Here is a 13,290-nt window from a genome sequence, read left to right on the forward strand (position 1 = left end):
CCTCACAGCGGACCCTAGATGCTGACGGGGCCGGGTTCTGCCTATGGGGCTGGTGAGAACAGAAGGGTAATGTAAGTTCCTTGAAGGAAGGGGTTGGGTTATCTCATATTTGTCTTTGCATTTTGTGCCTAGCACAGTGATTGGCACATAGTAGGACCTTATGAACTCTTGTTTGTCATAAGCACCTGGTAATTGTTTCCTGCATCTGTTAATACAATTGTGTAGTTGGGTGTTTCTTTTACAACATTAAGGATAATTGTTTTTCCTGTTATTAGACCCTTTTTTTAAATCCCTAGTATACATCCAACTTGGTCATAGTGAATAATTTTAACTCTATTGCTATAGTCTTTTTCATAGCATTTTATTTAAAGAATTTGCATCAATGTTTCTTAGTGACATTGTTCAATAGTTCTCTGTCCTTGCTTTATCCTCATGTAGTTTAGACATGAGGCTGTATCTCTGTTAGTGAATTCCTGTTGATGAAAGAAACCAGCACCAAAAGTCTGATGATGTGGTTCATCCTCTGTCCTTAACTCATCTCTACTCAGTTGGCAGATGCACAGAGCAATCCTCGAAGACATTCCTAATGACTAGGATGTGTCAGAGCTTGGCCTCTCTTGGCCTCCCAGGATCATTTATCTGCAGAGCCTGGTGAGACACTGAAGGTAGACTCTAGTGGAAGAATGATGTTTATACTGATGATGATAACGGTAATAATATAATATATAATATAATAACAATAACATTCCCATATTGGCATGTGGTTAGGCTGGTGTGATCAGGCAACTTAGCGTATGGTGCTAATGACATTCTCCCTGTGGGGGCCAGTTTGTTCTTTCAGCCTTGGTGCTGACCGAAAGCCAAGTGTGTCCAGCCCTGGGTCTCCGTGACTCCTCCAGAGCAGTCCCGCTTGTTCTCAGGTGGGGGGCAAGTGGTTACGCATCAGACTTGCTCTTGGGTCACATATCTGGGAAGGCAGGCCTCTACAGAGAGCTTTCATAAAGAGATCAAGGACAGAGCTTGTAAAGCATGAGACTTGAGGGAAGTGTCTGGATCCTGACCAGCAGAAAGCTGAAACCCAAGATAAATAAGAAGGAAGTGAGAGAACTTAGCTGTCATCCTGGGGCTCAGGTCACCAGGTCTACCCAGTGTAAGGACTGGGGAGGGTGTCAGCTGAATTGTCTAATCACTTCACTCCACCTACAGTTACTAACAAGATGCCCTATTCCTGACACCCTTTATTAGCAGAGAATGACTTTATTGACTTAATCAACCCAAAGCATACAAAAAATCCTCAATCAGTTTTGGAAGAAGAAAAATGCTTCTAGCCCTTAGATGAAAGGAAATGATGCTACACAGGACATGTGTTGGGATTGGCTGACCTGGGGTCTTGGAAAAAATAGAAAGACACCTCAGAATCTGGGATTTAAGGGGCAGGCTTAAGGGTGGAAATAATTCTGGCAAGATCCTTAGAAGGAAGGGCTTATTGGGGAGAGGATGAAGGAGAGAGCCTCCTTACCTCCTTGACCAGAGGATGACCTTGTGAACTGTGAAAAGTTAGTAGATTTTTGGACATCCTCTGGGTATCATAGCAGTGTCCCTAGAACAGCAATGGCAGATGGTAGAGTGTGCACTGGGATCGGAGAATAAAGTCAATGCAAATAATAAATACAGCTTTAGGACTCTCTAAGGAGCACAGCAGAAAGTCATACCACACTTAAGGGGAATTTCATGATGACCCCACTTAGGGGAGAAAAGACTTCCAGAAACCAGGAGGTGTGAGCTACCCCTTTACCTCTCCAAGCTTGGGTCTACTTCCCCTTAGACCGTCTTGTAGGAGGGTAGGCACTTAGTTTTCTTGGGGGGAATTTTGTTTCAATTCTTCTTACTGTTAACACCTCATTGAATTCTTATTTTTAAAAGCTAAAACCAGATTTGGCTGGTTAGTTGATGTCAATTGGTAATCAATAGGGGGAACACATAAGTAGGGGATTATGAGCATAGTTCTAGGACACTACTTAGGGTTACTCCTAGAGCTGAGAGGAAGGGGTAGTAGCCACCCTCTGGGGACCTTCCCTGCTACTGAGAGCCTAGTGAGACCCTGTCAATGACCTTTGAAAAACCATGGAGAATGGGAGAATATTGAGAGATGGGAAGAGATGGGAAGATGTCTCAGTTTTCAAACAAGGGAAGATATATTCTTCAATCAATAGTCCAGAAACTTTGTGGTTGAGTGTTGACAGAAATCTAAAGGATGTTTTTTGGGGGTGAAGTAGCCATCACTAACAACCAGCATGGGCTCAATGAAACCAGGTCATGGCTGGATTTCTTTTGTATACAGGGTAACTAGGCTGGTAAAACATGGAAATGCAATAGACAGTGCACTGGGATTTTAGCAAACAATTTGACAAAGCCTGTCATGCTGTTCTTGTGGGTGAGATGGAGGGAAGTGGGCTGAATTTTAATAAAGTCAGGTGAATTCAGACTTGGGTTGAATATCTGAACTCAAAAGGCAGGGAGTGATGGCTAGATGACAGTTTGTATGAAAAAAGCCTAGGGTTTATACGGGGCAACAATCCCTATGTGAGTCAACACTGTGGTTTAGAGTTTTTTGTCTGTGAACTCAAACTTAGGTTGTATTGAGGGGCATAATGTCCCAAAGGAGGGAGCCGATAGTTCCATTGTACTTGTCAGTGAGTCAAAAAGCATTTATTAAGTGTTTTCTGTTTGCTATGCACCATGCCAAGTGCTGGGGATGTAAAGAAAGGCAAAGACAGTCCCTGGCCTATAGGAGATCAAATCCTAATGGGGAGAAAGCTTGTAAACAGCCAGGCACATCCAGGATGGACACAGAGTAGCTGTCGCGTGATCTCGGAGAAGAAGACCTAGTGACTAGAGGCAGAGACGCTGGAGGAAAGGCTACCAGCAGGAGGGGGGTTGGAGCTGAGTCTTGGAGGGAGCTAAGAGGTGTGGGGATGCAGGGGAAGCATTCCAGCTATGGAGCATGGCCAGAGCAAAGAGGAGGAGAGGGAAGATGGAGTGATAGCCAGTAGGCCAGTGTAGCCAGATTGTCAAGGGCATGGAGGAGAAAAAAGTGTAAGAAGACTGCAAAGGGAGAAAGGGTCCAGGTTGTCAACGGCTTTCAATGCCCAACAGGATTTTATATTTGGCTTTGAAAGTAATAGATTTTATTGAATAGCATGGTTATGGGGCAGCGAGGTGCCACGGTGTATAGAATACTGGGCCTGGGGTCAGGAAGACTCATTTTCCTGAGTTCAAATCAGATCTCAGACACTTACTTTCTGTGTGACCCTGGGCAAGTCACTTCACCCTGTTTGCCTCAGTTTCCTCATCTATAAAATGAACAGGAGAAGGAAAAGGCAAACCACTCCAGTATCTCTGCCAAGAAGACCCCAAATGGGGTCACAAAGAGTCAGGCACTACCAAAAGGTGTGAAAATCATTGTGGATAGAGAGAAGGACACACACACAAAGACATATACACACACACAAACACATGCACACACATACACAGGTGATGTGAAGGTAGGCATGATAGAATTTAGCAATGAGTTGGATATGGGGCCTGTGAGTAAGGAGTCCAGCATGACCCCAAGGCTGTGAGTCTGTGTTTCTGGGAGGAATGTAGTGCCCTTGGCAGTGAGAGCAGGTTCTGAGGAGCAGAAGGTGTATTCTGGGGGAAAGATAATCAGCTCAGTCTGGGATGTACAAAAGAGAGTTGGTGATGTGGGATTTTAACCCTGGAGAGAGACTAGTGTTAGTCACATAGATCTGAATCACCTGCACAGAAATAGTGATTAGACCCATGGGAGCTGGAGACCACACAGTGGGGTGGCCTTCTCAGAAAGAGAAGAGGGCCTGGGACTGAGCCTTGGAAGACATCCATGCTTAGCAGGTGTCATATGAATAGGAAAGGTAATGGTAACATGGACATAGTGTTTACAATGAGCTGGACACTGTGTTAACTGCTTTACTAGTGTTATATTTTTTGATCCTCACAACAAATAAATGCTATTATCCCCTTTTTATAGATGAGGAAACTAAGGCAAAGAGAGGGGTTCATTTACTTGTCCATAGTCACATAAGTGTCTAAGGGTGGATTTGAATTGAAGTCTTCCTGAATAAAGAACCAGCCAGGCCAGGCCATTATTGCAGAGCTGTGGTTAGTTCCCAGTGCCCAGAGCATCAGGAGCAGGGTGAATGGACAGACTTTACTAGCTGGTCTCTGAAGTGGTTTCCAGGCCTGAGATTCTGTTTGTAAAGAGCTTTCCTCATGACCGTCTTGGCAGGAGCCTCCCTGCCATCACTGGCAGCACCATCATGACCATTGGCTTAATCATCATCACTGCCACCGCCATCACCATCATTGCTACTGCCGCCATCTTGTTCACTGCCATCATAATTTTCTTAATCCTCACCATGACCATTGTTACCACCGCCATCACCATCCCACGCTCTACACAGCACTTTAGGGTTTCTAGAGCACTTTCCTTGTATGATGGTCCCACATATTTACCTGTCATCCTCTTCTTCCATACAATGAAAGCAACAGCCCAGCTCAACAACAACAACATGGTGACGATTGCCAGGATGCTCAGAGCCATGTACCAAGGCCTTGCCTTAGTGGGCTTTACAGGCACTGGGAGAAATGAAGGGCATCAGAGACATGGGGGTGGGAATCTTGACTGAAGGCAAGGTCAGTATTACTAGAGGTGAAAGAATCATAGATTTAGACTTGGAGTCCTGCCCTGTGGGACCTCCTCGGGTAGGGGCTGGGGAGGCCACCTCTAAGGCATGGTCTCCTGGGGATGGGTGGGACACTCACCAGTGTACAGACCTGGGGTCTCTAGCTCACTGTGCTTCACCACGCAGGTGTAACCTGTCCTGATGTCCCTTGACTGGAGCTTCAGGGTGATTTGGAGGTAGAAGGTGGCATCAATGTTGGGCAAGATGCCGCTGGAGCTCTCCTGCCCCCACACCACCAGCTACTCATCCTTCTCCCAGCGCAGCAGGATAGAGCGAGGGTAGAAGCCTGAGGCTGTGCAGGAGAGGGTGATGTTGCCATCTGGGGCTTCACGCTGGGACACGGTCACCTCTGGGGGCACTGTGGGCAGAGGTCAGTACAGAATGCATCATGCCCAGTAGTATCTGGACCTTGGCTGTTTCTTTCATTTCAATACTCTTTTCCCATCCTGGCTTCCTTATTGTCCTATTCCCTTCTGTATTAATAAGCTGAGACCCAGTAAAGTCAGGAGTTTGAAACCTTTCACCTCTTTGTACCTTGTTTACTGATTTGCCGAGTGCTCTACATAAAAAAAGGCCCTAAGAAAAGAGAGTGGCTAATGTTCCCCTCATGTATCAGCAATGCCATATTCACAATGCCTATAGAGATTACAAATATGCTGATATAATTATCCATTACAAAATACGTCATGTTTGCCATATGAGGAAATAAACTAGAAAATTTATTAAGATACCAAAAGACTGAGTCCCAAAACCAGAAAGTGAAAGCCATCAGAGTAGTTATGACATTGGCACAGGTAGATAAAGTAGAAAGCACCCACATTTTCAAGCCTTTAAAACAGAACAGGCTACCTCAGGCAAAGGTCCTCCTCTCCCCACGCACAGCAACCACCCAGCGTCCTGGAAGCGTGCTCCCAGAAGCTCCGGCCCCTGGCAGTCCTCAGCAGGAGTCCTTAGCAGAAAGTCCTTAGCAGTCCTAACTCAAAAAGGGCTTCGCGCTGCCACTGCCTCTGCTGCTGCCACCGTTGCCACCACCGCCAGCCACCGCAGGAACGCTAGCTTGGCTTCCGCTTCCTCTTGCTCCGCCCCTTCCTGCTACGTCAGCAAGTCCAACGGGGCATGGAAGATCTTTGAATCCCATAACCCTTACACCTCAGAAGAATGCAATGTCCTCTAGTGTAAGGACTGTTTTTAATTAGCTTTCATATCTCCATTTTCTTGTTCAGTACCTTGTATCTAGTAGTGCCTAATTATTGCTTGTTGGATTATATAGATGATAATGGTGCCATCAGAAGATATCTAAATCAATTACAAGTAGCCATTAGGGTTCCATTTGTTGTAACAAGCTAAGTTAAGTTGTAACAAAGACTATTTAAAGTTATAATACTTGAGAAGTCCCATGGCTTTGTCCCTGAGGGTCCTTCTTACACCCATGAACATCATAACACGCAACTAAGTAGACAGATCTCCTGAGAGTCATTTGAAAACAAACAAAATCAGCCAGTGGCTATCTTTCTAGTGATCTAGTGATCTGCCTTTAGCTGGGTGGCTTGACGGAGACAGAATTCATCCTTGGAGGCAGCTGGTGGTGCAGTGGATAGATTTCTGTGCCTGGAGCTGAGAAGACCCCAGTTCAAATGTGACCTCAGACACTCACTAGCTGTGTGACCCTGGGTCAGTCATTTAACTTCTATTTATCTCAACTTCCTCATCTGTAAAATGAGAATGATAATGGCAGTCACCTTCTGGGGTTGGTGTGAGGATCAAAGGAGACAATATTTATAAAAAATAAAATCACAGCCTCACAGTCTGGGCATATAGTAGGTGCTCTATAAATGCTCATTTCCTTCCTTTCCACCTGCCTTGGGCTGATGCCGGATGCTTTCCCAGTTCTTGCCACAGTTGGTGCTAAGCTGACTTTTGCACAGGAATTTGAGGTTCCCTGGCATTCTAACCTAGGGCTCTAGGTTCTGCTTAGGGCTTCGGCTTCTACCCAAGAGCTTCGTAAAGAGCTTTCCTGATGACCACCATCGGTCTGCAGCTCCTGGGAGGAGAGGGGCCTCACCGTCATCCCGGATGTTTGAATACTGCAGGACTTTTCTCATCGGCTGGATACAATAGTCTTCCAGGTAGCGCTTCACCTTCTTGGAGCGGTAGATCTCTTCTGCGAGGAGGACGGCGGGTTCAGCCTCGGGCTTCTTGGCCACCCAGTGGCTTATCTGCTCATCCATCTGGCAGAAATCCTCACCGTCCACAGCACACCAGATGCGGCTGCTCACATGGGTATCTCCTTCCAGGTGACAGTTATGCCAGATCTGGACTGTGTGGTTCTCTGGGAGAGCAAAGGGCTCCTTTGAGGACAGAGCCAGTGTGAATGTAGAACGAAGGTGCCGAGTGGGTGGGGATTTTTTGTCTTCCCCTCTCCACTGCCTGGCACATAGAGGTGACATATATTAATATATGTTGATGGGATTGGATTGGGAGGAAGGGAACTGAAGGAGGGTCCCTGTCTTGTGGGCCCATAAGGAAAGAGATCACCTTTGTAAGGGTTGGAAGTGACCTGAATCAGGTTGATTGTTCCTGATCTTTGAGGTGATGGGAACATTGCCATCCTGTCTTCTCCAGCTTCTCCCCCTCTATCACTCCTATTCTCCCCCTAATCTTCAGTCTCTTATCTTTTTCTCGGCTGCCTACACATGCCCCTGTCTCCCCATCCTTCAAACAAGCAACATTCTCTTGATCTACCCAATCACCGCTAGCGACTGTCTTATCTCTGCTCCCCTTCATCATTAAACTCGACAAAACCTCCTGCGATTGGGGTCTGTTCTTTTTCTCTTCTTGCTCTTTTCTAAACCTCTGGCTTTTAACATTCATCTGAAATGGCTCTCTCCAGTCTTAATGACCAAACCCACCTCCCTCTTGACCTCTCTGGCTTTTGACAGTGTCACATCACTCTCTTCTCCCACATCCTGCTTCCTCCCTGGTGCTGGTGACACTTCTTCCTCTTGTCTTCCTCCTTCCTGTCTGAGTCTCCTTCGCTTCATCTCCCTCCAAGTCTCTCCCACTACCGATGGCCCTCTATTCTTCTCCCTGCATCTCTTTAAGGTGGTGATTTCACTGACTACCATAGGCTCCATTATTGTCTCTGGGTAGATGAGTCCCAGCTCTATCTGTCCAGACCTAGTCTGTCTCCTGACCTCCGGTCTTGCCTCTCTAACTGCCTATTGGACATCTTACACTGGATATCCCATAGGCATTTCAAACTCGGCATATCCTGGACAGAACTCATTCTCTTTCCCTCCAAACTCTTCCTTCTTCCCTATTCTCGTCCAAGGCCCACTATCTTCCCATTCCCCAGGCTCCTAACCTAGGGACTATCCTCCGTTCCTTACCTGCACCCATCCTATGCATCTAATCTGTCCTCCAATCTTATTTATGCCACCACAAGGTGTCTCATACACACTCCCTTCTTTCTGTTCTCACAGCTGCCCAATGCAGGCCCTCATCCCCTTCTGCCTGGACTATGTCCTCAGCTCTCTGGTTCATATCCCTGCCTCATCTCTTCCCACTCCAGGCCTTATTTCATTCAGCTGCCAAAGCGATATTCCTAACCTCACTCAATAAACTCCAGTGGCTTCCTGTTACCTCCAGGATCAAATATAAAATCCTGTTTGGTTTTAAAGGACCTTTATAACTTTCCTACACTTATTAATCCCACCCAGCAGCACTGGCCCACTTGCAAGCTGCCGCATGCCTGGAATGCTTTCCCTCCTCACCTCTGTCTCTCAGTTTTCCTGGCTTCCTTCGAGACTGTTCAAATCTCAGCCTTTCCCATTACCTCCCCCCCCCCCCCCGTACCTTTCCTCCCAGATTTCCTAGTTTTTTTTTCTCTAACATCTTGTGGTCTGTATATTGTTCGGCCTCTTAGGATGTAACACCCTTGAGGACAATAACTTTTGTTTTTGCCTCTTTGTATCCTCAGCACTTAGCAAGGGCTTGGCACATAGTAAACACTTATTGACTGACTGCCTGCCTATACTATATTTCTCACGTGTTCCTTGTTTGGAGAGGAGAGATCTCATTCGTTAAGTGTTTACATGGACAAACCTCTTTGAACTAGCCATTACATAGGTTTAGAAAGCAAATTTCCTTCTGGGGCCAGGGAGATCACTAAATCACTCAGGAGAGGGAAAATCATGAATCATCTGGGGCACTATAGTCAGGTGGGATCGCTAAGGAGTTAGGGAGCATTCACTCAGAGGCTGATTATTTTTCTATGTGTATTTCTTCATTTCTCTTTTAAGTATACCAGAGGAAAAATGCATTCTTCCCATGGAATGTATAGCCACACGAGATAGAAAGGAAAATCAGGTATCAGGATTCAGCAGCCATATCGGTGCTATTGGGAGATACCAGTTCGCAGGTTTCTGAGCTTGGGGACAAGATATTGATGATTTGAGCTGGGGTTCAGGGATTTGAATCTGAAAAGTAGTGGAAGCCTGGGTGCCAAAGGCAAAGAACCCCGGACTTGTTCTAAGAGACAGAACTAGCAGCCTGGGAAGCTGCTGTCGTTTAGTGAAGATGAAGGCTCAGGGCAGGACATAGCAGACATTGAGCCCCCGGACACTGACCTTGATGGCGTGGCTTCTTGGATTTGGGCCCCTAAAGCCCCAGGGGACTTTGGAGGGAAGGAAAAAAAGAGGATGAGAGCAGTGGGGAGTGGGGCAGACTTACCTTTGCCCAAATTACCATTCTGTACCCAATTCTGGAGGGCCCAAAGGTAGTCGATCTCATTGTTCACCAGCTTGTACTGCCAATCTTCTATGAAGTCAGCGCCCAGGGCATAGGAGACCCAGGCCTCTTGGATCACAAGGTGCTGGTGCTTTTTGTCATAGAAGGCAATCTCGACATCGTCCAAGAAGCTGACCATGGTGAAGCCCAAGAGAGTCTTTGATGTACCCACCGCAGTAAAAAGGATCTTGTGGCTGTGATGGGCTACGTGATAGAGAGGAAAGGAGAGAGAATGGCAGTCAGATGTCATGACGCCTGCCATGCCTCCCGCTGTTAGGAGGCTTCCCCAGGGGCCAGCCCAAAAGGGGGCATGGTACCTATCATTCCTTCCAATTCATGCCTCCCACATACATGGCTGGCACACAGCGGGGCTCAGTAGGGGCCACTTGTCCGTCAGAGTCAGAGCTCATTCCTTGATGATGTAACCACTTTGTCGAGCAGGAACTTGCATTTTGGTGCTGAAGAATTTAAAATGAATACTAGAGGTGAGTCTGTGGAGATCGGAGTGCTGGGATCATGGCAGACGCAACAGAAGGAGCAGGAGCCCTAGAGAGTGCAAGTGTTTCTGTCTGTGCTAGGGCTGGGTGTAGCCAGGGCTCAGACACCGGCTGTGAGTGTCAGTCAGGGGGTGCGGCTGGTTTATTGAGGCAGGGAAGACAACAGAGCCATAACTGTGTAGGAAGGATTGGCTCCTTACGGTTCTGCAGACGAAGAAGGTTATATAGCTCAAGCATGATGAGGATGGAGTCATCGTGAGCAGAAAGGCATCCTGGCTGGGGCGAGGTGCCCAGGGTTGGCATTTTTTTCCTGCCAGCAATGAGATTTTGGGGACCAAGGGAACTCTATTGTGTGGAGTGTGGGGCACAATTGCACCAGCTTCCTAACTGGCTTCTCTGCCTCAATTTTCTTCCCACTCCATTTTATCTTCCACCCAGCTGGCAAAGCGATTTACCTAAAGTACGGACATAAGCATGTCATTTCCCTACTCAATAAATTATAGTGGCCGCCTATTACTACCAGGATCAACAGTGGGCCAGAAGGTGGAGCTAAATGATGAATTCTGGAAGCAGAATAAAGTCAGCATGATGAGAAGTTTTTCTGTCTCTGTCTCTATCTCTCTGTGTTTGTTTCTGTCTTTGTCTCTGTTTGTCTCTGCCTCTCCCTACGCCTTTGCTAAAGCCAGAACAGTTGAAATGTATAAGATTTCTGATAATTTCTGATAATTTCATCTTTCTGGAGGAGAAGAACAGGTGGTGTGTACTTCTATTCTGAATCTGTCTGAGCAGTAAATTAGGAACTGATTGTTTAGGTAGAAATGGATAGAAAGAGGCAGTGGTAACTTTGAGCTTGCAGTAGATAAGAAGGGGAAAGATGGGCTTGGTTTGACATGTACCCTAGACTTGGGAGAGCAGTTACAAAAATTCAGCCAAAGAATAGACAGATAAAATTCCATGGTTCAATAGCCCACAGGAGAAGTTTTCTCAAGAGGGATGGGACTCCCTTAAGAATGAAATTATGATAAAAATATCCAACTTATTTCAATGAGGAAGGATGGGGGAACTTTTCTGTGGTTTCATGATGTGACATAGAGATTTAGGGGAAGAGACCAGCAAGAGTCACCCTGGGAGCTGAGATCGTCAAGCCACTCAATAATTAAACAGCAGTGCATTTCACACAAGAAACTTACATTCTATGGACTTAGTGGTCCTCAAACTTCCAGGTCTCAGGGCTCCTTTACATACTTAAAAATTATTGTAAACCCTTCAAAGAGTTTTGGTTTATGGGGTGGGCTATATCTATTGGTATTTACCATATTAGACATTAAACTATTTGCCATATTAGAATCCACTGTGTAAGACATTAGAAATGAAAGCATCTTAATGTTATTATTAAAATAAGTTTCAACTTTAAGAAGCCCCTGAAAGTAGCTCAGGGACTCCCTGGAGCATATTCTGAGAATTGTTACGCCAACTCATTGACTTCTCTGCCTTTATCCTTTCAGCTTTAGAAAAACCTAATAGCGTTTTTGGGGGTCAAATGAAATAACATATGCAAATTACTTTGTAAGGCTTAAACCACTACTACATCATTATCATCATCATCATCATCATCATCATCATCATCATCATCATCATCATCATCGCCACCACCACCACCACCACCATCATCATCCCTAATTTCCTTCAAGGCTCAGCTAGTGTCACCTTCTCCATGAAGTCTTTCTTAGATCTCCCGAACTTTCTGGTATCTATTTTGTGAATATCTATCTGTGATATATTATTTCTTAGACCACACACTTCTTGAATTCAGGGGGGGACCATCTTGCTTTTGTTTTTGTATCCCTACCTTCAGCACAGAGCCTGTCACATAGTAGGTCCTTCATCAATGCCTTTTGATTATTTGACTGAGATCCTTTCCAATTCAGGCTTTTAGATTCTGTAATTCTGTGATCAAAGACGCTAAGCAATCAGCCACACTAGAATAGGCTTGGTGAGTGACCAGAGCACCCCCATGCAGTGTGTGGGGGCAGGAGGAAGGCTCCACCTCCAAGCCCCAGGGTTCATCAGTAGCGCTGCTGTTGACAGGAGGGGCAGAAATAGGGAGAGTCAAGGAGAGCCGTGGAGGGTGACCCCCTTCTTCCTTGGGGTTTTCCCTCCTAGAGACACTGACATCCCAGGTCTGGGCAAGCTCTAGTCAGCATTGCCCAAAGCCTCAGTGTGTTGGATGCTAGCTAGGCTCTGTACCCCACACAGAAGAGCCTAGTCAGTGCTGACCCTGCCAATGCGGCTAGTCAGGAACTGCTGCTGTTTCCCAAGACAGACTTGCTCCTATACTCTTGTGCTAAGGTTGGAGATGCCCTTCCAGGTATTTTCATACTCCAGAAACTAGTGGACACATATTCCTTTCTCTCACTTCCCCAATAGTCTCAGATCTAGCCATGTAATTAGATCCCCAACCCACCTGCCTCAGTTTCCCTCATAACAAATACTCCCATAATGTGCAGCCAGAATGACAATGATTTTCTCCTTGACTTCTGACTCTTCATCCTGAAATTGCTTGGCTTCCTCAACAGTATCTCATTTGGATAGAAGGCCCCTAAGCCCTGTACTCTCTGTGGTGCCCAAATAAGAAATGTCTCCATGTGCCTCATCCTCACTCTGTTGGGGTTGGCTCTGTCAGGTCCTTTTCTCTCCTATGTCCCAGACAGGTGTCTGTCTCCAGGCAGAACTTGACCCTGCCTGGCAGGCACAAGAACAGAAGTGGAATTTAATCTGTGGTGAAGTTGGGAAACCCCACAGCATGGTCATCATTAGACTTTGGCAGAAAGGCCCACAATGTCATGGGCGTGGTTGGCATTCTTCAAGTTATTTGAATTAAGTTGGATTCAGGCAGTGAACAATGACTGATGAGGCAGACAGAGTTCTGGCTTTGGAGAGCTCCTGGTCTAATGGAAGAAACAGCCTCTCCTCTTAGGGAATCTGGAGGTTGACTGGAGAGACAATCTACGCTGACTAAGTAACTTTCTGATGGGAGATAGTGGTCTTACCATTAGGAAGCCCAGAGTCTGAAATTGTGATTTTGTATTGGCCCCCAACACAATCTTTCTCAATTCACAAGGACTTCAATACTTTCTAGGGAACCTCAAAATTCATTTTGATGCTCTCTCAAGCAGATAGGTAATGCGGTGGATAGAGTGCCAGGCCTAAAACCTTCATGAGTTAAAATCTGGCCTCAG

The 13,290-nt window shown here is 46.2% G+C and overlaps 1 pseudogene; it reads right to left on the minus strand.

The window, feature by feature from the left end:
* Positions 1-345: 345 nt before the first annotated feature.
* Positions 346-12,624, minus strand: LOC138146072 (class I histocompatibility antigen, F10 alpha chain-like; annotated as a pseudogene).
* Positions 12,625-13,290: the final 666 nt, after the last annotated feature.

Source organism: Petaurus breviceps, unplaced genomic scaffold, assembly GCF_028583685.1.
Source record: "Petaurus breviceps papuanus isolate PSGF00001 unplaced genomic scaffold, PetGlider_PUasm1.0 139, whole genome shotgun sequence".
Lineage (NCBI taxonomy): Eukaryota > Metazoa > Chordata > Mammalia > Diprotodontia > Petauridae > Petaurus > Petaurus breviceps.